The sequence below is a fragment of the Micropterus salmoides genome, unplaced genomic scaffold (genome assembly GCF_014851395.1).
Source record: "Micropterus salmoides isolate LMB-PRFRI ecotype aquatic unplaced genomic scaffold, ASM1485139v1 Ms_hic_scaffold_19, whole genome shotgun sequence".
Taxonomy (NCBI): Eukaryota; Metazoa; Chordata; class Actinopteri; order Centrarchiformes; family Centrarchidae; genus Micropterus; species Micropterus salmoides.
In genome coordinates, this window is record NW_024041039.1 from 12241783 (window position 1) to 12269763 (window position 27981).

At 45.8% G+C, this 27981-nt stretch overlaps 1 pseudogene; it reads right to left on the reverse strand.

Annotated features, from left to right (window-relative positions):
* Positions 1-7202: 7202 nt before the first annotated feature.
* The window catches only part of LOC119910134, a 57033-nt pseudogene continuing 36254 nt past the window's right edge, over positions 7203-27981 (reverse strand).

Consider the following 27981-nt stretch of genomic DNA (forward strand, 5'->3'; position numbering starts at 1 on the left):
GTCGAAAGGCGTTAGCAACAAAACAGATAGGGGCCGAACTAATAACACAGAGTGGCTAGGGGAGACAAGATAACAGAACACAGACAAACTCAACAACACATATTAACATATGAAGAATGATAACCAAACGGACAGCAAATCAGGCAGAGCTCACAATTAACACTAGCAGACTGTACACAGGACAACAGACATGACTGAAACCCAAAACACTATAAAACAGATACTGAACTGATCAAATAAAAAACTCACAAAGTGCTAAACTAAGCAAAGCCGACAGGCAGAATGTGAAACCAGGTATGTGTATACATATAAGGAATTTGACTCTGGATTGTACAATGCTCACAATGTGCTTACTTATACAATAACACAATGATACAGGAATAAAATCAAACACAGGCTACAGTGTAGAGAACACATATATACACACTATAAACAAAACAGACAGATTGAGACAATAGTACAATAGTGCAATGAGCAGAGTGCAAAGGATGCAGGAGTAAATAATTTTTACCATTATTGTATTATTATGTACATGTCAAAGGTGGATGTGATATAAAGGTGCACATACACATACATGTACGCAGTGTGATGTGTGCAAAGAATGCTGGAATAAATAAGTATTATGTGCGGTGTTATGCACATGAGGTAGGTGGATTTGGTATACAGTATATACAGTATGACACTATGAACAGTATGAACAGCTCTGAAATATGAATGATGAATAAATAAATGATGAGTGGTAGCCAGTAAACAGGTGGCTGAATAGAGGCAGAGTTATTGGGTTATTGCACAGGAATTGTTCCTGCCACTGTGAGTCAGAGTCAGCTGTTCATCAGAGTGATGGCTTGTGGGAAGAAACTGTTTCTGAGTCTGTTTTGGCGTACAGTGCTCTGTAGCACCTACCAGAGGGGCGAAGTTGGAACAGGTTGTGTCCAGGGTAGGGCTGATCCTGAAAAGTCAAAATTTATGCTTCGATGGGCAAGAGCCTAATTCAACTGTCAATCTCACAGTCGAAGCTTCACAGCGAAACAAGGATCATGCCATTTTAGCGATATGGGGGTGCTCAACATCTGATTTTACACAGAACTACCAGTCTTCTCCCACTAAGTTAACATACAGCCTATTAAAATATACTGTTACCGCCTGGCTCAAGGCTGGCAACAAAAAGGGAGGCCTCACACAGATAATAGGAACAAAAGCGGTTTATTTAACTCAAACCAACAAACAACTCAACTAAGTCGATGGAGTGAGTAGATATACTTCTGATATGTCAGAAGTGTGTGGATGAGTGAGAATGAAGTGTAATGCATGTTGGAGCAGCAAATTAAACAAAGGCTGGGGTTGAAGCACCAGGCCAACAGAGAGACTGTTTCCCAGAAAGGCAGCCCTTTTATGCCCTCTAGGAAGCCCAACACAGAGGGGCAGGTACATGCATTGGACCCTCCCAGCTCCACCTACAAGCCACACCCAGCATCTGCAAAACAGAGACGACACACACGGGCAGGAAGACTGGGGGAAGATTAGAATGAATAATCTTAATCAAATACACTCTGATACATTATGGTTAACATGTGAATGTCCTTACAACCTGCAGACAGTGCCATGTCTTGAGCCATGAAGCCACCCCCCTCAGCAAACTTGGTACCTAAGAAGTATTTAAGAGGGAAGAGAGCACCAGAACTAACGAGACACTGCAGGGAGGAAAAACACAAGTTATGTTACACAGACACTGCTCGAGACATGGCATCAGCCACTGTGTTCTTGGCGCCCTTTACATGTTGTATGTCTAAATGAAATGGCTGAAGGAAAAGACACCATCGCATAAGCTGTTGATTTGGGTTTTGGAGTGAGTGGAGAAAAGTTAGAGGATTATGAACAGTGTAAACTACTAAAAGACTTACCCCACCACCCACATAAACCTCAAAATGTTGCAATACCCAAATGAGTGCCAGTGCTTCCTTTTCAATGATAGAATAATTCAACTGATGCAAGTTGAACTTTTTAGAAAAGAAACAGTCCACACCATTTTCATTAGCCTGCATGAGTACAGCACCAGCTCCCACCTTACTAGCATCCACATACAGGGAGAACGGGTGGTCCAACTGTGGGGCTGCCAGAACAGGGGAAGAACATAAAGACTTGACAGACTCAAAGGCCTCTTGACAGGAGAGAGACCAGTCAAACTTAACCTTTGGGCAAAGAAGAGTAGTGAGTAGATCTGCAACTGTGGAGAAGTTGCAGAACCCACGATAGTAACCCACCATGCCCAAGAATCAGGACAGTTTCTTCATGGTGGTCAGAACATGGAACTGGTCAACTGCCAACACCTTCGCTCTCACTGGGCACACCAGCCCTTGCCACACCCAGCATCTGCAAAACAGAGAAGACACAGGGGAAGACTGGGGGAAGACATCACAATACATTTCAACGTTTAATGCTGTAAATAAATATGTAAAAAGAAAAAAAAACGTTCAATAACTGTTTTTAAAGTGCGTGAATAAATCCAAAATTGTAACCTTAACCCTGGGTCGTCAGTACGCATTGTAAGGGCAGAAAATTGTTTTCTTCTTACACTTAATTGTTTATGCAAGTACTTATAAGAGTGGTATTTTTCTCCTTTTATTATGTCTTAGATATTGTTTTAAATCTTTAACCTGTTCCATCTTTATTATTGCTCTTGTTATTCCAGTCTGTCCACATGTTTGCTCAGGGTCAGATGTTAGTGACTGTCTTAGGAGACAGAACCTCTGGTCCAGCTGATTTTGTTGTAGTACTTCTCTGTTTATTCTCTTTTGTTAAATAAATTCTTCAAAGACAACGGTTTGTTGTAAGTCAATTATTTGCTCAACCTCCACCAGGAATACAATTTCCACGACACGCATATGTAGGTGTAGCATGTATGTGTGTCATGGCAGTGGAGGAACACTTGAAGAAACCGAGCCCCAGCTTCACTGGTGTTGTGTAGAGTTGTCCGCACCTCGCAAGACTTTTGGATAATTTATCACCGTTGATGAACCACACAAAGATTATTATATCGTTTTTAAATAGCCGGCTACTTGAAATAGACCTGCAAGGAACCGTGACGTCCGTGCAGTTGTGGGCGGCACGGCATGCATGCAAAACTCTGCATAAGACCGGTGAATGGCAGGCGAGAGAGAGAAAAAATGGTCAACAATAAGCCTCAGTTTAGCTTCGGCTCACAATCGCTGTGCAAAAAAATGAATACACATGATATCAACTATAGGCAGGACTATTCTGATTCGACTATGTAAATCCTTAGTCGGGAACAGCCCTAGACCAGGGTGAGATGGATCTGCAGTGATGTTTCTTGCCTGTTTCCTGACTCTGGAAATGGATAAGTCCTGAATGGATGGCAGGTTGGCACTGATAATCTTTAATGTATCTTTATGTAGAGCAACCATTCGTTTTTTTCAGATCCTCAGAGAGTTCTTTGCCATGAGGTGCCATGTTGAACTTCCAGTATGAGGGAGTGTAGGCACCAAATTTAACACACCTGTTCTCCATTCACACCTGAGACCTTGTAACCTGGTGTCATTGTAACAAGTCACATGACACCGGGGAGGAAAAAGGGCTAATTGGGACAAATTTGGTTTAGACATGAATGGCTGTGTGATGTGTTATTTTGAGGGGACAGCAAATTTACACTGTTATACAAGATGGGCACTAACTGCTTTACAATGAAGCAAAGTGTCATTTCTTCTGCGTTGTCACATGAATAAATATAATCAAATATTTTTTGAAATGTGAGGGGCGTTCTTACTATTGTGAGATGCTGTATGTGTAAGTGACTTGAGAAGAAGACTGGGTTAAACAAAATAAAGGAGTTTAGTTTTTATTTACATTCAGTGTTCAGATCTAACTCAGTTGGTTGAGTGTATTTACTTCCTCAAAAATGATTACAGCAATGATTTTTTAGCTTGCAGTTCTTCACTTTTGGCTTTGCAGGTGCATTGCAACACATTTTTGTGCAAACCGCCACCACCTGTCAGTCACCAGAACAGCATGAAACCAGAGGCAGGACTGTTTGTTGCTCACATGTTTGCATGGCATTTGTGCCATCAGTGCTTAATTTGTGCCGGAGCTAGCTGGAGCGCTGCTTCTGAGTGTAAGCCTTTTGTGCACCGGCACCTCTAAAGTGCGCTGTGTCACAGCACTGTCCTTCTACACAAATAAAATCCTAGATTTTCTCCAGCCTAATAAGATTCCTTATATACTATTATATTTGGTAGCTAATAATGGTTTCTGACCGCTCTTCAAAACAATGTGCAGGAACACCATGTGTATATAATAATTAATTAATCATAAATAATTAATTCCTTATTTTTGGCAGGTGGCACATTTCACATGCTCCGCCACCTAATAATTTACAAATTACGCACTGTCACCATACAAACAAAATATGGGCCCACTAGTAAAAACATTGCTCCATAGCTTTACCACTGGTCCAAAGCTCCACATGGTACCTTTAAAATTCAGAATATAGCATATTTTCCTGTAAACCTGTTGAACATTTGTGCTTACCAAGTATGTTTGTTTATTGTTTATTTAGCAAGGACAATGCACAAGACATGTATTGTACCAGACATAGCTAAAAGCTGTAGTCCCTGGGCGGAGGCCACGAGTGATGTGCAGGTTACAAAGAAAAGATTTGTTGTAAAACCTTACATTTAAAAAAAAACAAAACACAAAAAACTATGTAATAAAAAATAAAATTCCCACTAGTATATGGAGCACCTCATCAGCAGTCCCAACACCATTAAAAACCCAGTTCAGTTGAATGGAGGTGAAACAACACATAAACCCCACTAATTTTCAAAAACAAAAACCCATCATGCTATCAGAATAATTAAGGATACTTCAATTACACAAAAATTCTACACATAGTGGCACATAATTGCACAACAACTTTCAGGCCCTTCAAATGAAGAAGAATAGCTTGCCCCTGACCTGCCAAAGGTCAGCGGCAAGCTACTGTAAAAGGTTTTCACAATGTTTTCCAGTATATTAAGTATTGATTAGGGTTTTTTAACCCGAGCATGCGGCATGGCTCAGGGGATGACAGGGATGACAGTGTCAGTCTGTCGGTCCACCATTTTGGTCCAGACTCCAAATTATTTCAACATCATTATTAAATTATTTTAACATTCATAATATAATATTGACAATATTCAAAACAACAGCTTTTTAAAGATTCAGTTGGAGGGGTGGTGCAATTGGTTACGACCAGTTAGTCACGCTCATAGCACGCAGTGAATCTAAAGTTCTTCAAAAGTTTAACATTCTTCATATATTGAGCAGCATTTAAAATCAGTGTAGAAGACAGCAGAAAACAAATTACAACCAAAACCACCACTCAGATCTACGGTGGCCCGTAGGTTTCAGGCCTAATACAAAAGCCACAACACGAACACAAAAACCACAACACAAATACAAAAGCCACAACACGGACAAAAAAGCCACAACACAAATTCAAAAACCACAATGGAAATACAAATGCCACAACACGATTACAAACGCCACAACACAAATACAAAAGGCCACAACGGAAGTGACCCACAACGGAAGTTGACAATGAAAGAGACGCTTAGTTACAGTGAATTACTCTCCACAGAACACAGCTATACAGTAGGACAGCAGCAGTGTAGCTGTTCCACATTCAGGAGGTCCGGGTTCAAATTGTAGAAAGAACATTCTTTATCAGGTGACTTTTTCCGCATCATAGTGTCTGCCAAATTAGTAAATGTAAATGTAGGCCTACATGGAAGAATAACTTCTTACCAGTTTGATAAATAAGTAATACTTCTGTTCTGGTCAAATAATATACTGCGGGATATTTGTGTGAATTAAACAGCTGTCTGTGCAGATTAGCTTCATGTCCCAGGATAGCCTATTTGCTGTGACATTACAGCGCAGATAGAAACGTGTAAAATGACTGACAGACGCCTTTCTAATCATGAAAGTAAACCGTTAAACAAAAACACTCAAACATCAACACAAAGAAATCACCTGGAAAGTTAAAAGGACCGGTAGAGGTGGGATAAATCTGAGAAAATAATTAGTTGGGTTAAGTGTGGGTGGATGATTTGTGCGTACATGATTATTCAGATATTGTCAGAGCCAATTCGTGCATCACACCAATGTAGCCCATTTAATCGTGACAAAACAGTGCAAACAGCTGCTGACGTCAAATTATTAGGCTGTATAACATAAAGAGCATCTTTTGCATTTAGCACTAACTTGGTGTATTTTATGTTGTCATATTGTAACAATAGTTAGAAGTGTTCCTCCCTGTCAATTCATAGTTTTCAGTCACATGACATTTGCGGTAGGCTACCTGGAGGGCAAAAACAACAGACCAACACAACGGCTCATGCCGCGACTCCTCCTTAGAGACGTCGCAAAAGCAGTTACATTTATGTGGATCACCTCTCAACTTAAGAAAAAGAAAGATATGAACACAAACTGCAAGTGTTGGGCACTTCCGATCCATATTACAGCACCCGCTGCCATTTTTCTGTCGTTAAAAAGCGCCAGGTCCCTGCCGCCGCTCGACTGCGGTAATGTTTACGTTTATTTTGTGGGGAATCCCTCATCTAACACAGCTCAGGCTTGTCTCTTTGTGCATCAGAAATTACAACTACCATCCAGCATTTTGGCAATGCAAAAGTAAAAAACACATAGTAACAGTGTATCACTTGCTTCCTGGCAGTGGAAAATAACGTCTTTTTTGCCCTCCAAGGGAGCGTTTTTCATGGAATGTGACGTCACGTGAAAACTATGAATAGGGGGTGCTGCAGCACCCTCCGCACCCCTAAGTATAAAGTCATCTCCGTGGTAACCTGAGACTCCTTGCTTTTTGTTTAGCACATTTTGAGTCTAGTTTTGATGCTAATCTGCACAGACAGCTGTTTAATTCACACAAATATCCCGCTGTATATTATTTGACCAGAACAAAGTATTACTTATTAGTAACGGTTAAGAAGTTCTTCTTCCACGTAAGCCTACATTTACTAATTTGGCAGACACTATTATGCGGGAAAAAGTCAACTGAAGAAGAATGTTCTTTCCACAATTCGAACCCAAACCTCCTGAATGTGGAACAGCTACACTGCCGCTGTACTACTGTGTAGCTGTGTTCTGCAGAGAGTAATCCACTGTTACTAAGCGTCTCTTTCGTTGTCAACTTCCGTTGTGGCCTTTTGTATTTGTGTTGTGGCTTTTTTGTTGGTGTTGTGGCTGCTTTTGTAACTGTGTTGTGGCATTTGTATTTTTTTGTTGTGGCTTTTGTGTTCGTGTTGTGGGATTTGTGTTCGTGTTGTGGCTTTTGTATTAGGCCTGAAACCTACGTGCCACCATACAGATCCCATACCCAGATTTAACCAGGATGTTATTAAATGTCCCCACTGGCGAGGGTGTACATCCATAGTCGGACTGTTTGTCCATCAGCTCTGCCCCTCTGAGCTTAGCAGCCCCGCCCTCTTCAGTTCTCTGTCCACATTGGGAATCAGTTGATTGCTGAAGTCCCACAGTCGTTTGTCCACATTGAGCTGCTCCAGTGTTAACCCCCCCTGCATAGCCACGCGGACGTGAATGATCCGACAAACGTCTAGTGGAACCTTGTACTGTTGTCCGAAAGCCTTGAGCACTTCATGCACTGAAGTCTGCTCCACCATCCTGTGATGCACAGAGACATAAATGAATTCAGTGAAAATTTCTCTACCTTCATTTGCCAAGACAGTCAACACAAAATAGAGGCTTGTCCAAACAAGTAGTGATTTGTCAATCTATTGTGTTTGTCGTCAGTTTTAAAAAAAAAGATGCCCTAGAGGAATAATTATTTATTGGATTTCCTTTTAGTAACAATAAGGCCACTTAATCAGCGCACCTGGCGGTGGAGAGGCATCAGAGGTTTTTGTAGCTTTCTTTTTGTGTGTAAGTCTTATTATGTCCAAGTATTATAACCCTGGTTTACAAGTTTTAACTAATAGCAGCATTACTCCTTTGAGGTTTGTTGATTTTGTTGTTTTTGTAGTGTAGAGTGAAACTGGTGAAACTGGTGAGTAGCGGTTGTCTCAGGGCACGTCCATGGTTTCTGTGGGGGTTGCCAATAAGCTGGTTGCTTCTTTAGTTCATTGGATTTTGTTGCGTAAATAAGGCGCACCTTCCACCTAAACCTTATTAGGACTAGAGGTTAGCTTAGTTCAGTGTTTGGTTAGGCAAATAGTGGCAAAGCTGCTTGTGATTTTCATTCTGGCCTTTGGGGGCAGCAGGCGTGTTTTGTTCACATTAAATAATATATTTTAATATATAATATATATATTGTTATATAATACAGTGTTCTACAATGGGCTGGCGACTTGTCCAGGGTGTACCCTGCCTTGCGCCCAGCTGGGATTGGCTCCAGGCCCACCCCGCAACCCTGTACACAGGATAGGCAGTTGACATGGATGAATGGATGGATGGATGGATATTTTACAAAGACAGCCAAATGTTATATAGTAGATATAATAAAGGCTGGGCGCGTTAACGCATTAATTAATTGACGCCGACATTTATTTTATCGCACGTTGACACAGTTTTTTTAAATTAGCCAGTTGCTCACTGGCTCTGAATACACATAGGCATACAGTCAAACAATGGATCACAGGACAGGTGGGATATTGATCAGCCTGCAAATAACCCTCCCAAACAAGCAGCAGAGAGAGGCTTTAGCAGGTTCTCTCAGGTGAACAGAAAGGGAGACAGCGCTCCGCGAGTGAACGGCAGGCACTCTATGGATAGTGTAGTATCCAATACTTATGCATTTGACTCATAACAGTTCAAAATAGCACTGTAGCAGCAGGACAGAGGGTCAGTGACCTTCTACGGGGAGAGCAGAGATTGGTGGTTATGTAGGGACTGAACCCTTTTTGAATTTGACCTCTAACCCCTTGTTTTGTTACCTCAAGATAGTACTGTACCCTTCTATGGGTTTGACCTTTTACTTTGCAGACCCAAACCCTTCTATGGTACCTAACAGGTACCTAAACATATCCTATATAAGCTATGTTTGATGTACAGAGAGACAGAGTGGCCATCGGGCCGGTCACTCTCCAAGCTGCTGCAGAGCTTGTAATTGATGCTTAACTCTTTGATTTAATAAACTTTTATGATCAAGAACAGTGTCAAGCGGGGTTTCTTTTCAACACATCATCGCAGCATTATTGTTCGGACACAACAATAGTAACCATGGCAACGGCTTCTGTGCTCTACACAGCCGTAGCCTTTAACTTAAATTGAAATTATACATAGGCTAACTTTACCTGATAGGCCTGCATTTAGTTGTGCGCGGATGCTCTGCCATGTGAATTCCCTCCTGTTGATGTCCTGATAACTGTTTAGATTCTGGAAACTTACAAACAGCGAGGATCAGTCTCTCTTCCAATGACTTGTGGTGCGTGTCGCTTACAAAAAGTTCACGACAATTCAACTTCGGCAGCAGGTGGGCATGTGCGTGAGACGAGCACGACCACGGCAATTTCACGTGAACGCACCCGCTTGACGCTACACCTTGTGCTCGACCACTTCACCTCGCTGTAACAGGGACACTTGCTACTGAACATAGACTGTTGGTGGTAACTTGTTTTAACAAGCTAGATAAAAGGTAATTCCCTGGCTGTGGCAAATAGCTTTGGTTTAATATTTGATATGATTACATTTATGTTTAAGTTGAGATTTACAAGAAATATTTTATTGCTACTGTGTAAAGGGAATACTGCTAGTAAAAAGCACCTTATTTGTTTAAAGTGTTTGCAAACCACATGTTATTGCACTTTTGTGTATATAGCAGTACATTTAATTCAAAAGTGTGCAATACACTACTTTAGAATTCCATCCATCCATCCATCGTCAATCACTTATCCTGCAGAGGGGCTGGAGCCAAACCCAGCTGACATTGGGCGAAAGGCGGGGTACACCCTGGACAGGTCGCCAGTCCATCACAGTGCCATACTTTAGAATTCATTATTCAATTTTGCGCGTAACATCGCAATTAATCGCATGATTTTCTTGCGATTAATCGCGCTAAAAAATTTTTATCATTGCCCAGTGTGGTTCCGGAGTGATTAACTTTTAGTCAGACAAATTCAGCCTACCTTGGCTGAACTATCATCTTGTATGGGTGGTGTATACTTTTGTTGGGGTCCTCCCTGTAGACGTGCTCCAGAATATTAATTCCTGGCACCCCGTTCCACTGAGGCAGGTGAAACCTCCCACTTGGCTCAAAATGAATCTTGGGGAAGATATGGTTCTCAATCTTGAACACCCCTGTCTACAGAATGAAAAATGGAAAGTGAATATAAATATGAATATCAATTATGGTCCTAAAGTTTGAATATTGATGTAATATCTGTCTTTCTCAAATGCACACCAAAAATACCCTACATTTGGCTGCTGCTGTTGGAGCGAGTTCATCAAAGACATCAGGTCATTATGTTGGTATGGCATTATAATCTCATCTATGTCGTTCAGCATGACGTAGCGGGACCGGTCCATGGATCTGTAAATGCATTCATTAAGCGTGGTCAGCTGGCCAAAGTAGTGCATATCCCCACCACTCTTTGGGAAGAGCCAGCCAGAAGATGGATTCAGATGCTGGTCAATGGGCCAAGGAACCATCTCCACGAAGCCCTCTTGGCTGTAGCTCTGCAACAGGCGGTCAAGTTCTGGGCCGCAGCTTGTATTATAGATCACCACCCTGTTCACACCCAACAGCCTGGTAAAAAGTGAGGCAAAGGTCAAATGATTGATTTACCCACAACACATTTTCTCATTTAGCTCTAATAGTATCTAGCCATGTAGTCAATTTTGTGTTTATATGCTCAGGATTTGAGATATATATCTCTGAGATTCTGCCACTAGTACATCCCAATAAAATGAAGATAAATAGAGCAAATGTTTGTTGTTATGTCTGGTGCTCATACACACACACACACACACACACACACACACACACACACTCTAGCTAATGACGAGTAACATAACTGGAGTTGTGTGTCTGTGAGTCCAAAGTTTACTCTCCTTTTAGCTCTTCTTTTGGTCTCAGAGGATAATATTTATCTCTTTAGCAACTATGCTCCACTGTGTTCACTTGTCGACTGCGTGGTACCTCTGATAAATTATTTTCATTCTATTGTGCGTTATAAATTACGCACGTATTACGTGCATAATTACGTTCCTCTGTTTCTGCTCATGTTCAAAACTTTTAGCACATTCAAAATCGCTCATACATATCTGTGTTCTCTGACATGTCAAGAAAAAAGTCGTAATATTACGAGACTAACGTCATCATTTAATGTAAATTCATAATATTTTTTAAACATCTTCCTGCCCTAGATTTACGCTGCTGTGCATTATGTTACTGCTCCGCTAGAAGTAATCCCTCAGACCATTTGATGGACACAGTGCTGTACTGCAAGGATGACTGACTGGGTGGAAAATAAAACTTAAATAAACTTAAAACACATCAGGTTTGAAAGGGAGCGATGAGCGTTGACTGATGCATTCATGTGGTGTTGGATTAATCTGATCTAATCAATGTGTTTTTCCCCCTCCTTAAATCTTTATTGCAAAAAGAGGAATAACATGTACATGGGGGCATAAAGAATTATAAAGAACAGTATACAAATATATATATGATGTCTAGGGCTGTCTAGGTGTTGGTACCGTGTTGTGCTGCTCTCGCTAAATACCAGTTAAATTTGTTAGATTACAGCGGCCAACTGTCCGCTAAACACTTATACTTACAGTAATTTTGCCTAAGCACTCACAGTTATTTCCATCTTTTAGTGACTGCTGTTTAATCTCATAGTTGTTCAAAAGTTTTGGTAGCTAACGCTACAGTACTTTAGCTTAACTGTTAGTGACATTAGCTCAGCAGCTAGCGATGGCTTCTCCTTCTCCTACTTTCTCCTGCTCGGTGTGTCAGATGTTCACTTACTCCTCTGCCTCCTTTAGCGGTAATGGTACGTGTAATCAGTCTAGTTTATTTTTAGACATGGAGGCGAGACTCAGTTTTAGTCCGGCTCCGCACCTTGGTAGATCAGTCTTTAGCTACTGTAGCTAGCCAGTCCTAGGTAGTCTGTTCGGAATGGCCTGAGTTAGCCTGTGGCAGCCGTCCCCCGGCATCCCCTGAGCAGCCAGAAAGGGGTGGCTGGGTGACTGTCCGAAGGAGGAATAGTCGTAAGCATTCCATGCCCACGGGGTACAGTAGATTTTCCCCACTCAGCGACACACCCGCTGAGAAACCAACTCTGATCATTGGCAGCTCCATTTTGAGAAACGTGAAGTTAGCGAAGCCAGCGGCCATAGTTAAGTGCAGCCCTGGGGCCAGAGTGGGCGACATTGAGTCTTATTTGAAACTGCTGGCTAAGGATAAACATAAATAATGTTAATAAGATTGTTATTCACGTCGGCGGTGATGACTCCCGGTTACGCCAATCATAGGTCACTAAGATCAATGTTGAGTCGGTGTGTACATATGCAAAAAACAATGTCAGACACCGTAGTTTTCTGATGACATGTATAGCTGCATGTCGTCATTCCGCCGCTGGTTGTTGAGGTGGTGTCCAGCAAACAATGTGGGCTTTGTAGATCATTGGCAGACTTTCTGGGGAAGACCTGGTCTGATTCGGAGAGACAGCATCCATCCCACTTGGGAAGGAGCAGCTCTCATTTCTAGAAATCTGACGAAGTTTATTTTTGGACCAAATCCATGAAAACCCAGAGTTGAGACCAGGAGGCAGAGTTGCATTCTAACACACTTCTCTCCCCTTCTATTTCAGCCGTTACCCACCCAAAACCCTACGCAGAGTCGCAGTCTAACACTTCTCTGCTCTTCCATTTCAGGAGTTACTTAGTGAAAACCCTATAGTGACGGTCTGTCCCCCGACCATTGAAATTATTTAAGTAAAAGGTAAACAGAAGAAGAGCTGTGCATAAAAACCTCATAAAAATTAAAACCACAAGTGCAAACAAATAGGAAAATTAAATGTGGACATCAGATCTCTCTCTTCTAAAGGTGTACTAGTAAATGAACTAATATCAGATTATGATATTGATTTATTTTGTCTTACTAAAACATGGCTGGGTGATTGAGAATATGTTAGCCTAAATGAATCCACCCCTCCCAGGCATATTAATACTCACATTCCTCAAGGCACAGGCCGAGGAGGTGGAGTTGCAGCTATCTTCAACTCTAGCCTACTAATCAGCTCCAAACCTAAACTAAATTATAACTCATTTGAAAGCCTTGTTCTTAGTCTTTCACACCCAAGTTGGAAATCACTGCAACCAATTCTTTTCGTTATAGTGTACCAAGCACCTGGCCCGTACTCTGAATTCTCATCTGAATTTGCAGAGTTTTTGTCAACTTTAGTCCTTAAAATGGACAAAGTTATTATTGTAGGGGATTTTAATATTCATGTGGACGATGAGAATGACAGCTTCAGTACTGCGTTTATCTCTCTTTTAGATTCCATTGGCTTCTTTTAGAGTGTTCATGAACCGACTCACTGTTTTAACCACACCCTCGATCTTGTTTTGGTATACTGTCACGATCGGGGTGTGGAGGCAGGTTGGAGAACCCAAACGCAGGACACAGAGCGGAGCAGGTATGGTATAACGAAGGGTTTTACTTAACAAACAAAAGCGAGCACACTTACAGGTGAGTGGCTGAATAACAGAAATCTAAAGTACAGGGAGACGAGACGAGACGAGACGAGACGAGACAAGCAAGGCTGGTTACAGGCACAGAGTACACACACGACAGACTGGGGGGTAACATGAACAATGACCGGACAAGGACAAGACAGAAACACCAGGTATATATACACAGGGACTAACGAGCAGGGCGGGAGCAACACAGGTGACAGACATAAGACTAACGAGGCAGAGAGAGCAGAGGAAAACAGAGAGACTAGACATGACAAGCAGACTATATAACAGATACTGGACACTAGACAGGACAGAACCCAAAACTCAACATACCAAGGCAGATACCAAACTCAAAAGTAAACACAAAGGATGGCCAACCGGCAGAGCGTGACAGTACCCCCCCCCCCCGACGAGCGTCTCCAGACGGTCAACAAAACCCAAAACAGCACAAAATCAAGGCACAAGCCGGCCCAGGGTGGGCGGAGGGAGGACAGGAGGAGGGCAAGTCGAGCCAGGGTGGGCGGAGGGAGGACAGGAGGAGGGCCAGACCAGGAACTCTCAGGAGGGTGGCCAGAGGGCAAGGCAAGGGAGCGACAGAGTTCGGGAGGTCGCACAAGCAGGCCAAGGGGACAAAACAGTCCGGGGGAACCACCCAACAGGCAGATCATGCCCAGGAAACAGGGCAGGTAAGGCACTTGGCCTAACATGCAGGGCAGGGCAGAGAGACAGAACAGTTCAGGAGGTCGTCCCGGAGGGCGTCCCAGGAGGCCGTGCAGACCAAAGGGATCACGGAGTTCAGGAGGTCGTCCCGGAGGACGACCCGACAGGCCGAGCAAATCAGGGGGAAAACACAGTTCGGGAGGCCGTCCCGGAGGACGACCCAACAGGCCGAGCAAATCAGGGGGAAAACACAGTTCGGGAGGCCGTCCCGGAGGACGACCCAACAGGCCGAGCAAATCAGGGGGAAAACACAGTTCGGGAGGCCGTCCCGGAGGACGACCCAACAGGCCGAGCAAATCAGGGGGAAAACACAGTTCGGGAGGCCGTCCTGGAGGGCGACCCAGGAGGCCGTGCAGACCAAAGAGATCACGGAGTTCAGGAGGTCGTCCCGGGGAATGACCCGACAGGCCGGGCAAATCAGGGGGTAAACACAGTTCAGGTGGGCGTCCCGTGGGATGACCCATGAGGCAGGGCAGAACAACGGGGCCACAGAGTTCAAGGGGTTGGCAGGACGGCCAACAGTGAGGCAGCAAACCCACTGGGGGCCGAGCAGGAGGCCGATGGCAAGACCTCTTCGGAGGTCGGCACCCAAAACTTGGGTGCTCTAGAGGCACAGCTGGGCTGAGGACCACCGGCGAGACAGCTGGGCTGAGGACCACCGGCGAGACAGCTGGGCTGAGGACCACCGGCGAGACAGCTGGGCTGAGGACCATGGACCGGACACGAGGAGCTGGAGTCGGCCTGACCACCGACTGGACAGCTGGGCTGGGAACCATGGATCGGACACGAGGAGCTGGAGTCGGCCTGACCACCGACTGGACAGCTGGGCTGGGAACCATGGATCGGACACGAGGAGCTGGAGTCGGCCTGACCACCGACTGGACAGCTGGGCTGGGAACCATGGACCGGACACGAGGAGCTGGAGTCGGCCTGACCACCGACTGGACAGCTGGGCTGGGAACCATGGATCGGACACGAGGAGCTGGAGTCGGCCTGACCACCGACTGGACAGCTGGGCTGGGGACCATGGACCGGACACGAGGAGCTGGAGTCGGCCTGACCACCGACGAAGCTGGTGTTGGTCGGACGACGACGAGGGAACAGGAGTAAGCTGGGCCACCGGCGAAGCAGGTGCCGGTCGGACCACCGACGGAGCACGAGGAATGGGAACCGGTCTGGCCACCGACGGAGACCTTGGAACTGGTGTCAGTCGGACCTTCGATGAGGGACCAGTAACAGGTGTCGGTAGGACGACCGAGTGAGACCTGGGAGCAGGAGTAGGCCAGGGATCAGGCAGGCGGCTAGCAGCGCTAGCAGGCCGGGGATCAGGCAGGTCTGATGTGGAGCTAGCAGCGCTAGCGGGCCGGGGATCAGGCAGGCGGCTAGCCGTTTTAGCAAGCCAGGGTACAGGTTTGTTGCCGACGGGTCGCTGATGGTGACCTCGTCGCCTCCGATGACCACCACGGGAACCCGAAAAGATGGCTAGGCGACTCCCTTCAAAAGACGACTCCAGGGAAAGCCTAGCCTCCAGGCTATCAGGCCATAGCCTAGCTGCCCGTGCTGCCTCTGACTCCCTGGCCTTCATGGTCAGGTAGGCCAGGAGAGTCATAGTCCCTGAGTCCTTGGTAGGTAGGGCAGGCAGGCGGACGGACAGGCTAGGCGGAGGACTAGCGGCGCTAACCGAGCAGGATACAGGCAGGACAGGCAGAGGGCTGGCAGCGCCAGCCAAACAGGTAACAGACAGGACAGGCGGAGGGCTAGCAGCGCCAGCCGAACAGGTAACAGGCAGGACAGGCGGAGGGCTAGCAGCGCCAGCCGAACAGGTAACAGGCAGGACAGGCGGAGGGCTAGCAGCGCCAGCCGAACAGGTAACAGGCAGGACAGGCGGAGGGCTAGCAGGCCGGAGAGATGACGGCCGGAGGCTAGCGGTCCGGGTGTTAGCCATTTCCAGGCTAACAGACTGAGGATCTGATGAGGACTTGGCTGGGGGATTGGCTGAGGTGTGGAGGAAGTCACAAACCCACCCAGGGAGAGAGTCTGCTGCTCCTGGCTGAGCAGCCAGGCTCTTCCAGGCAAGGGACACGATAGCTGCCTTATGGCTAACATGACTAGCCCCATACCACATATTCCTCAGCACCATAAGCTCCCGGCACAGATCAAGCAGTTCATCGGACATGGTGTCCGCTGGGTCCCTTTGTGGTCCGGTCATTCTGTCACGATCGGGGTGTGGAGGCAGGTTGGAGAACCCAAACGCAGGACACAGAGCGGAGCAGGTATGGTATAACGAAGGGTTTTACTTAACAAACAAAAGCGAGCACACTTACAGGTGAGTGGCTGAATAACAGAAATCCAAAAGTACAGGGAGACGAGACGAGACGAGACGAGACGAGACAAGCAAGGCTGGTTACAGGCACAGAGTACACACACGACAGACTGGGGGGTAACATGAACAATGACCGGACAAGGACAAGACAGAAACACCAGGTATATATACACAGGGACTAACGAGCAGGGCGGGAGCAACACAGGTGACAGACATGAGACTAACGAGGCAGAGAGAGAGCAGAGGAAAACAGAGAGACTAGACATGACAAGCAGACTATATAACAGATACTGGACACAAGACAGGACAGAACCCAAAACTCAACATACCAAGGCAGATACCAAACTCAAAAGTAAACACAAAGGATGGCCAACCGGCAGAGCGTGACATATACGGTATTGAAATTGAACATTTAATAGTGTTCCCACAGAATCCCTCTTTATCTGACCACTGTTTGATAACTTTTGAGTTTGTATTGCTGAACTACACGCCTGTGGGCAAAAACTTCTATACAATGTTACGACCCCGGCTCTCAGACCGCAACAAAGAAGGAGGATGCAACTCAGGTTAACAAAGATTACCACAAGTTTATTAAAACCAAAAGACGAGTGTGGCGGAGAGGTGTGGCAGGCGCAAGCACCAACACTGGCGTCTGGGCAGGCAGTCTTAAATAGGTTGGGTTCACTGGCCAGGTGCTCCCAATCTCCTTAATTGCCTACAGGAAGAAACAGACAGCACACAATACAGGAGGCCCAACACCGAGACCTCTTGGGGCTGTCACAACAAGATGTCTGTCTGATAGTGCTGTAGCTAAATTTAAGGATGCGATTCCATCAGCTCTAAATTCATTATCAGATCACAAAGTAACAGAGGACTCCTATGCTAATAGGAACAACCCCAGGTTTTTTTCCGCACTGTAGCCAGGCTGACAGAGAGTCACAGCTCTATTGAGCCAAGTATTCCCATAGCTCTCAGTAGTTACAACTTCATGAGCTTCTTTAATGATAAAATTCTAACTATCAGAAACAAAATTTACTATGACCTGCCCTCAACTGGCACCGACTTATCTCCAAACTCAGGAACCTTAGAAACAGCTGTAATATGTTTAGACTGCTTTGCTTCCCTCAATCTTTACCAACTAACTTCAATAATTTCTTCATCTAAACCATCAACCTGCCTCTTAGACCCCATCCCGACTAGGCTGCTTAAAGATGTTTTACCTTTAGTCAGCACTTCTGTACTAGATATGATCAATCTATCTTTATCAACAGGCTATGTACCACAGTACTTTAAAGTAGATGTAATTAAACCTCTTCTGAAAAAGATCAAACTTGATCCAGATGTTATAGCCAACTATAGACCTATATCTAACCTTCCATTTCTCTCTAAGGTCCTGGAGAAAGCAGTTGCTAAACAGCTGTGTGACTTTCTACAGAGCAGTAGTTTATTTGAGGATTTTCAGTCAGGATTTAGAGCTCATAGCACAGAGACAGCACTGGTGAAAATTACTAATGACCTTCTCATTGCATCAGACAAAGGACTTGTCTCTGTACTGGTTTTATTAGATCTTAGTGCTGCATTTGAAACCATTGACCATCAGATCCTAATGCAGAGACTGGAACATTTCATTGGCATTACAGGACAACTTCTCCCCTTTCCGTTAGTCTTGTGCTTTCTCGTCCCTCTCCTCTCCCTTCCTCCCCACTGGTCGAGGCAGATGGCCGCACACCCTGAGCCATGGTTCTGCTCGAGGTTTCTGCCTCTTAAAAGGAAGTCCTTGCCTTTTCCTTGCCTCTGTCACCTAATGCTTGCTCTTGGTGGGAATTGTTGGGCTTCTGTAAATAACATCACAGAGTATGGTCTAGACCTGCTCTTTTATGAAAAGCGCTGTGAGATAACTGTTGTTGTGATTTGGCACTATATAAATAAAATTGCCGTCACCCTGAATCCTGAGACACAACGGAGCCACAGAGAGCGCAGCCAGATCGCTGACCCTCTTGGCCTATGTCAGAGCCACAAGTAAAGCGCTCTGAAAGTGGTCGGACCTGCTCATGAGGCACTCTGGTGGCCATGAAGAGAAGCCACTCTTGCCCGTGACCCATGGGGGGCCCGCCTCGAAAGGGCAGGGCTGGTGAGGGAGGGTCATGAGCACCAGCATGCGCCGCCATGCAGGAGGGAGCACCGTGATGGGCATGCGTGAGTCAATCTGACGGCAAGGTGCGGCCGCCAAGGGAGGTGAGCCGATCCTCGCTCAACCGGGGCCCTCCGCGCTCTGCTGCGAATGTGAAAAACATCATACTGCACATCGGGGCCAATGATGTTGTGAAGCAACAGTCTGAAGTGTTGAAAGAGGACTTTAATAATCAGTCAGTCAGCTCTTTGAATGCTGAGGTATTTATCAGTGGCCCTATACCGCCAATCCGAAGAGGAGCTGAGAGATTCAGCAGTTTGATGGCATTGAACATGTGGCTCTCAACGGCATGTACTGTCCATTTAGTGCATTTCATCGAGAACTTTTACTTTCTGTGGGACCGCAGACATCTTTTTAAGGCAAATGGACTTTGCCTTAACAAGTCAGGAGTAAAATTGTTCAGCTCCAACCTGTTTTACTTTCTGCGTCACTCATCTGTTCCCTCTGCCAAGTTCACTAACAGGACTGCGCCAAGTTAGAGGTGGTTTATGTGATCATGTTTATGAGGAGGGGTTGAGAGGGAAGGGATGAAAGGGGTCGAGGGAAGATGAGAGGGTCGTATGTGGTTCTGAGAACCCGGGGGTCGAGACTCAGGGTGGGGACTCGTCTCTGTAGAGGCTCGCCGTGGAGCAGCTGATGGATCGTCCCCCCCAAGTTATTGTGCTAGGCTGTGATGGGCTCGTTGGATGACGCGGAGATCGTTGCAGATGTAACTGAGGGATGCGTGGGAGATCCACCAAGGATTTTTATGGTGTGGTCCGGAATGCCTTGGCTGGCAGCGGAGGAAGCAGCTAAAATGCGGAAGGAGTGTCCAGAGTATAGCTCCGGAGAAATGCCAGACTTGGAGTGGACTAGACGGAGATGGTGATGGAACCAGAATCGTGTGGCAACTGCGCCTGATTCGGTGGTGAACAGTGGGTCTTGCGGGGAGGCGTGGAAGTGTAGTCTGTGGTTGTTGTGGTTTAGGATCGGTTTGAAAGGGCTTAGGTAGGAGTTTAAGCAGAAAATGAATATGGGATGAGAAAGGCTGAACTGGTCCGTTTTGCTCTTTTTGGGATTGAACCTGAGTGAGTCTGTGGAGTAAACTCCAATGTTGGATAGGCTGCAAGGTTAGTCTGCGGATGAACTTCATGTTGACTGTGGATAGGTTGTTGGAGTGTATGAGGATGACTTTTTGGGACCGCTCGTGCCCCCAAAGAATGGCCGCGACCACCATCGGGTACAGTTTGAAGAGGGAGAATACCTCCGGTGGCCACTCTGAGGCAAACCACCGGGAGCCGTAACGGTCCTGTCCTCAGGGTGGTTGATGTGGGCATTGTAAAAGAAAGAGATGCCATTCTATGACGACAGGAAGTCCCTCCACAAGCTTCGCCAATGGTGACGCAGCCGTGAAGGGATGGAACTGCTGCAGATACCGAAAGCAGGTGGGAGAGGAAGGAACGACCCTGTGGAATGATGCGAATAGCGAAGTTGAGATGACCAAGAAGTGAAAGGAGCTGGCGCTTTGTGCATCTGGTGGCGAGGAGGTAGTTGGAGATTAAGAGAGATATGCGTAGGAGTTTATTGGTGGGAAGGGAGGCTTGCAGGGATATGGAGTCCAGGGTGATGCAGAGGAACTCGAAATACGTGTTGGGTCCCGCAGTTTTCTCCGGGGAAAGGGGGACTCCGAGCTGGAAGAAGGCAGATTTCAGTGTGGTAAGGCCATGCGCTGGAGGATGAGAGGAGAGCGAGACTATGAGGAAGTCGTCCACGAGATGGATGACGTACGGGAGTCTGTGGTTATTGAGCAAGATCCAACACAAAGCTTTGTAAAGTGAGTCGAAGATCTTGGGGCTGCTCTTGCACCCAAAAGTGAGACGGACTGAGAAGTATAAGGAGCCTTTCCAGGAGACGCCAAACAAATGCCAGAAATCAGGGTGTATGGGCAAGATCTTGAAGGCGCTGGTTATGTCTGCTTTGGCTAACCATGCACCGGGGCCTGGTTCGCCTGAGCGATGGTGGCGTAGTGGATGGAAAAATCTGGGCTGGGTATTAAGCTGTTGATGCTAGGTGTGGAGGCGCCGTGGGGGGGAAGATAGATCTAGGATGAGTCTGTTTGCCGGAGTACATGAACCCATCTGACACCTCCTTGGCTAGGAGCTTGTCCTTCGGCTAGGGGGACTGGAGGTTGTGGCAAGAGAGGGAATGGTCGGCAAAAACCTTGATGCCTGGGTGGAAACTGCAAGTGAAACCGTTGATGAGGAAGTTCACGAACTGGCGGTCAGGGTGGTTCGCCAATGCGAGGTCGAGGGCGGGGATATTTGTGGGTGTTTTCAGAAATTGCCTTAGTCATAGAATGGGCTTGGTGGGGTTGTGAGGGCAGCCATGTCGAGAATGTGCGCCACCGCAGAAGGAGCAAGTGTGGAATAACGCCTGACAGCCTGACATGATGCAACCCAAGTCGTTGAAGTTATTGCACACCATGCTGCCACCCTAGAAGAGCACGGGCCTGCCTAGTTTGTCCAAACTGCGGGGGGAGGACCGAGAGCTGCAGGCCTACTGGTCTGCTGGTTGTCGAAATGTTTAGGAATGAGGGGCATAACGGCAATAACGCAGCTGGACGCTGGGTGTGATTGGGCATCGCACAAGGTACAAACAAGAGAGGAGCGAGCAGCAAAAACCTGCAGTAGAGTTCGGTGTCGATGGCTCCCCAGTACATGCTTAGGTTAAATTGGTGAAGGCGGCCGGCTGCTTGGGAAGCAAAATGGACGTGATAAGTGAAAAACCGGTGCCGCCGCACCGCAACGCCAAGTCCAGGATGATGGAAAGATAATCGTCCAGCTCTGCCCTGCGATGGGGGAAAACTGAACAAACTGTGTCACAATAGAGGGAAAAGGCGAATTCGAACTTGACAGCTGTAAGTTCTATGGAGCGAGAAGGGACTGGTTGTACGAGCTGGGCTAAACCTTGCGGTGAACAGAGCTCCCTCGGCCCAGCGGCCGGACCTGTGGATGGCAGGAATAGGAGAGGTCAGTGTAAGCACCTGATAGGATTGATTGCCTGAGTGAAGGTGAGACAAGTGAGGGGCGCCTGGCCTGGTGAAATGGGGGGTTAGCAGAAGCCAGCGTGAAGGGGCTGGTGGACGTAGGTAAGCCGGGTGGTATGTGGAAGCCCGGGTTATCTGTGGAAACAGAAAACACATTGGGGTATGGGGGAAGGGAAGGGGAAGGGGGAAGGGGAAGGGGAAGGGAGGGGTTGGATGGCAGAGAAAGAAAAGGAGGAAATTGTGTTGGTCCGTGTGGTGCAGCACCTTGGCTAGCTGTAGCCGCGGTAGAGGAACTTGCATGAGAACGGAAATGAGCCGCCTGTTCGGAAGTGATGGCTGTGTTGGTAGCAGCCGAAGGAAGTGAAGAGGAAAGGATGTAGGGATGAGGGGATGTGCGTGCATGGGTAGGGAGTGCAGCCTGCTGAGACATGGATGAGAGGAAGAGGGAAAACAAATTAGAAACATCAGACAACGGGGGAGCAGGCACAGAGGGTAATACGATCTGGCTCCGAGTGAAGCCAGGAGCGGGTGGCCATATGGTGGGAGGATTGTGGCCAGCCAAAAGAGCTGGGCCTTATTGGCGGTTCGATGAAAGGGAATGTTCCTGGCCCCCAGCGCCTGCTGGAGGCGGGCCACGGTCCAGTTGGATAGAGCAGCCGGGTGTGGGGGCGCAGGAACCGAACGCTGCGGGCTGGCTGAGGGGCGGCCGGGAGCACATCGTCAAGTTTGGGCGATCTTAAGTATGTGGTGGTGATTGGATTCGCTGGTGTGTGTGATGGGACACGGGTGGTTTAATCAGTGAAGGATAAGAGGGTGGCGTGGTCCTATTCCTGATCCTCAGTTTACATAACTCCATAACAAGAGACAAGAGGAATCCAAACAAGAAAAAGACATAACACAACACTCCAGAAACCTTGAAGGAGAGCCACCACAGCACCCGCCGGAAGAGAACTCTGATCACGGGAGACATCTGAGCCAAGAGGAAAAGCCTCAACCTCTCTCACTGAAAACCAACAGTGAGGGTTCTCCATCTCTATCCCTCCAATTCCCATCTAGGTCACCCTTATCTCCAGACACCCTTTCTCCTCTCTCCCCCATGTTGGACTTCACTGATCACATGGAAGACCTGGTTAGAGCTGGGACCAAATTTACTCCCCGCACCTTCCCTCGCTCCACTCCCATTCTCTCCACCCTAAACCCCCCTCACCGTCCACCTCCTCCAGGTTTGACACGTGTCACAAATACAGCGCCCAGTAAGCTCTATCTGATATGTGCTGGGTCCAGGCTACAAGGAAAACATCACTCATGACTCTTCACAGGACAAGCCAGGGCCCAATGTGCTGGTAGTCTTCTCCATCCCTGTCTTGATAGGTAACAGAAAAAGCATGGTGAATGTGTTAAGAAACGGGAAACACTCAACATATCCTGCAAATTTAGTATTAATTCCTCGTTAGCCACAGCCTGTCGAAAAAAGTGGGCCAGATAATGTTTTTAACACAAAATTAGCTTTGTTAAATGTTAGGTCTTTGGCGGTAAAATTTAATTAAATCAATGATTTTATAATCACTCACAATCTTAATTTCATTTTTTAACTGAAACTGGTTGGACCAAGATAACAGTGCAGCTGTCTTTATCGAGTCTACCCCTCCCAGCTTCAGTTTTATGAGTGAAGTGCATAAGAGAGGAGGTGGAGTTGCCATTTTGTTTAATGACTCCCTCCAATGCAAAAAGATGTCTTATGGGAATTTTGCTTCTTTTGAATATGTGGCTCTTCAGCTGAATTTCTCTTCTCGAGCTATTTTTCTAAATATCTACAGACCCCCTAAATACTGTACAAACGATTTTGATGACCTAGATGATAACTAGGTTAAATTTGTCTAGGAGTTTCAAGGATTAAATATGCTAGACTAACCAACTATTGGACATCACTGATCACAGAGTGCAGGGTTTTGGTCTTACTGCATGTGGCTTCTCCCAGCCAGGTGTTGGTCAACGGCCTCACTGGCTGAGATCTGTGCGTTCTCGGTTAGGACAGCTTAAAGCTGTCGGCCAGTCGCTTTCTCTGCCAAGGAAATGCTCCGGAGATTCGTCTCTTGTCGGCTTTTTGAGAAACTCGCAGTGGGGCCTTCCCAACCCTGTCTCGGGTCAGAGGTGTAAGTCGTCCTTTGTTACTGCTCGCAGGACAAGTGCCTGGGTCCGAGGAGGGATCAGTGGAAGTTAGCTTGACGGAATAAAGCTTAAAACTTGGTTGTTCTTGAATTTAACTAGTGTAACTTAGCGGACTGATAACTTTTAACAAAACAAAACCAAAGAAAATAAAACACAAGTGTAGCAAACCTAAATTTTAGTTATGCATGTTAAATTTTTTTGAGAATTGATACCCAATTATGAATTTTAATATTCATAAAATCTAATTTTATTCCTCGTTCCAGGGCACCACCGGAGTTGTTATAATCCTAGAGTCTAGAGTATCCTAGAGTGATAAAAAGATGGTTGGATACAGGGAAAATAAACAATTGTTGAACAATGAGAAGTGGAGGTTCGATTGTGGGAAGCATTTGACTCATACAGCATGGAAGAGCTAATGAAAGTAAACTAACGCTATGGGTTTAGGAGTTAAAAAGGTAAATATCTGATCACAGAAGATGTGTTAGGTCTTACTGCTTGCCGGCGGCCTGCTTGGCCTGTTGCTGGTCCCACTAGCTGCCGATCCTGGCTTTTTGCTAGGGATTCTCCAGGGGTTCTCCATGTCTGATTGAAAACGCCTCCTCCGTCTGGCAATTCGGCTGTTTTCAGATTTCCTTTGTTGTAGCTGGCGAGACCACGTGGCTTGGTCTGACCTCGGTGAAGTTGGCTCAACGACAAAGGCTTAAAAATGGAACTTGGTCATTCCTGAATTAGTCCACTGTAACTTAACGGACTGATAACTTTAACAAAACAAAGAAAGAAACTAAAACAAACTGAGCGCAGATCGATGTCAAGGCACTTCACGTGTGTAGCTTCAAGCGAAACAAAACGCCTTTTTCGCTGGCCAACTCTGAGGGCGTTGCCTGGCGCGGCACGCCAACGCGTGCCGAAGCGTCCAGAGAGCCGAGCAGAGCCGCGGAGAAAGCAAGGACCGAAGACAAGAGAGAGCACAAGAGAGAGCACAAGAGGTCGCGTGTCGCTCTTTTGTTGCCTGGGGCATGATTCCCCAGGGGGCGTCTCAGGTTTCCCAAGGGACTGCCTCTCTAAACTTAATGTCTAAAAAGAAATCTTTTTGCGCGTATTATAATCAAATATTTTCCACAATCGAACCTCAATAGTCCAAGGTTGTACTGTTCTAAGCATTTGCTAACAGGAAAATATTGTCACATTATTGGTCAGGATATTTATACATTTAACGGCATTTCCAACAAGAGCATGTAATACTTATTTCATCCACTTGGGGGAGCTCAGGTTACATGAGGAAAGTTTAGATTAATCCAAGATCATCTCTCCTTAGGAACTGGGAATATTGTTGATTCATCCTTAAATGCAAGCTGGCGGTTAAGAGTATAGTAAAACATTCCTTTGTCATCATTTCTAAAGGAATTTTGTAGGAAAGTATTATGAAGAAGCATTGATTACATTAGATGAAGGAGTGTCTTGCTGAAAATAAAAACACTGCAAGTAACTTTCTTTTCAGCACTAATATCAACAACAGATAGCAACAACATGTTAACATAACTACTCAAGTAGAGGCAAACGTAATCAGGTAACTAAAGATTTAATTAAACTTAATGAAATGCTTTGAGTCTTTGGAGACTGCAGTCTTTGGCCATTCAAAGTTCGGCTGTCCTGGATTATGTCACACTTAGGTGAGACAAGGAGTATCCCTTTGATGGGATAATAAACAAAGAGCAAGGACAGTTGCCACGGAAACATGTGTGTGGGGGGGGGCAGTTTTGATAGGCTGTTCAGGGAAATGCTAATGGATGGCTTGTGTCCCTTTGTCAGTTTAACAGTCAGGCCCCGTGTTATCAGCTTCGGAATCAAAAAGGTTCCAGTTTTATGGTCGGGTTGGCACTTACAGAAAGCAACTTTGACCCCTCCCCTTCTTCTTTGGGGGAGGAGAAAGGAATTTAGAGTAGCTCCAAATTTATTCAATATAAAATGCACAAATCCACACCGTTGTTCACTACACAAGTAAAGTTGCTGTTAAACAAGGGAAAGCTGATGTTGCGGCACTTCGCGTGTGTAGCTTGAAGCGAACAAAGCTTTTATTGAGCCGGGCTGAACTCTTAGGGCGTTGCCGGGAGAGGGGGACACGCCAGGCGCGTGCCGAAACGCCATTGAAGAGCCTGGAACAAGCAGGGGACCAGAGCGAAGAGAAGAGTGCAAGAGGGGGAACGACATCGTGTGTCGCTGTTTTGTCTGTTGGGGCGTGGTTCCCAGAGGGCAGTCCTTTGTTTCCCGGAGGACGGGCTGTTTCCGGTTTCCCGAGGGACTGTCTTTCTAAACTTTTAATATGTCTATAATAAAGGAAAAGAAAATCTATTTGCGCGTATTATAATCAAATATCTTCCCACAATCAAACCTCAATTGTCAAACGGTTGTACCGTTCTAAGTTTAAGCATTTGAAACAGGAAGCACATTTGTCAGTAGTTAGACCTTACAAGGTTAAGACTTCATAGGAATCACAGATGAGAGGAACTTAACTTGCTTTCTAAATATAGGCTATTGGCTGTTACACGTTCTTAGAGAATATAAGCAAGATACACGAGTGGCATTAGATTATTGACAAGATAAATACGGAGTGACATTTATACATTAACGGCATTTCAGACGATGGCATGCAATACTTATTTTGTCCAATTGGGGGAGCTCATATGGTGGCCCGTAGGTTTCAGGCCTAATACAAAAGCCACAACACGAACACAAATCCCACAACACGAATACAAATGCCACAACACAAACACAAAAGCCACAACACAAATACAAAAGCCACAACACAAATACAAAAGCCACAACATGAACAAAAAAAGCCACAACACAAATACAAACGCCACAACACAATTACAAAAGCCACAACACGAACACAAAAGCCACAAAACAAATTCAAAAACCACAACGGAAATACAAACGCCACAACTCAAATACAAAAGGAAGTGAACCACAACGGAAGTTGACAACGAAAAGAGACGCTTAGTAACAGTGGATTACTCTCCACAGAACACAGCTACACAGTAGTACAGTGGCAGTGTAGCTGTTCCACATTCAGGAGGTCTGGGTTCGAATTGTAGAAAGAACATTATTTTTCAGGTGACTTCTTTCCGCATAATAGTGTCTGCCAAATTACAGTTTTTTCCAATTGCTAACACACTAAAATGACACACAGAGAGCAACACTTCTTCTCAAGTCTCCAAAAGTCTAAACACATTTTCTGCTTTACACACATTTTGCATTTCAAAATGCCACTTTTTAAATGCACTGAACACAGTTCTCTGCATAAGACACAACAATCTGACATAAAGTCACATGTTTGCCATTTCAAAACAGTACCATTCAAAATGACACTACATGAGCTAATTGGCCAATTACATGTGCCACCTGGCCAAACACCTCAATGGTTAATTGTTAACACTTCAATCAGGATGTAAACAATATGAAAAGACCACAGGTGAGCACCTTTTTTTTTTATAACAACAATGGAAGACATTGCAGAGAGATAAAGAGGAAGAGGGAGGCTGAGAATAAGAGGGGGAGGAAGAGTGAGAGGTAGGGGTAGAGCACGTAGAGGAGTTCATGGCCAAAGAAGACAAACACTTTCAAATGAAATCAGAGCAAGATCATGTCATCAACCATGGGCTGACAATGCGTGAGGCTGGACAGAGAGTGCAGCCAAACTTGAGCCGTTTTACTGTCACCTCTGTCATCCGGACCTTTAGACTGGAGAACAGGTATGTAACCAAAATTTCATGTAGTACACCCCATGTCATAGTGTATCAGTTGGGTGACACCTGTTTACTTAGTGTATGACATCAGCCA